The sequence below is a fragment of the Buceros rhinoceros genome, unplaced genomic scaffold, assembly GCF_000710305.1.
Source record: "Buceros rhinoceros silvestris isolate BGI_N320 unplaced genomic scaffold, ASM71030v1 scaffold40547, whole genome shotgun sequence".
NCBI classification, from domain to species: Eukaryota; Metazoa; Chordata; class Aves; order Bucerotiformes; family Bucerotidae; genus Buceros; species Buceros rhinoceros.
Genome location: NW_010423466.1, coordinates 1 through 242, shown reverse-complemented (window position 1 = coordinate 242; position 242 = coordinate 1). Strand labels below are relative to the sequence as shown.

The following is a 242-nucleotide window of genomic DNA, read 5'->3' as shown; positions in this document are numbered from 1 at the left end:
ACCCACCCCCCACCGCCCAGAGAACGAGGAGGCAGCACCGCCCCGCTCCCCACAAACACCCGACAGAAATAAGGACCTTCAGGACATCTCGGCCCCTCAGGAACCTCCGCGCCGGCTCCGACCCGTGCCCCCTCCCCAACCCCGGCCACTTGAAGCCAACAACCCCACCGCGGGGGGCAGACCCCCACCCCCGGGGCAGCTCCTTACTAGGTGGGGATGAGGAGGCACTTGAGGAAGGACAC

At 68.2% G+C, this 242-nt stretch overlaps 1 protein-coding gene across 1 annotated transcript in view; it reads right to left on the bottom strand.

The window, feature by feature from the left end:
* Positions 1 to 236, bottom strand: part of ALG8 (ALG8, alpha-1,3-glucosyltransferase) — a 10,388-nt gene extending 10,152 nt beyond the window's left edge. The window contains exon 1 of the mRNA XM_010140426.1: positions 208 to 236. The gene's annotated coding sequence lies outside the window, so the exon portion shown is untranslated. The remainder of the gene's footprint in view (positions 1 to 207) is intronic.
* Between the last annotated feature and the right edge of the window lie 6 nt (positions 237 to 242).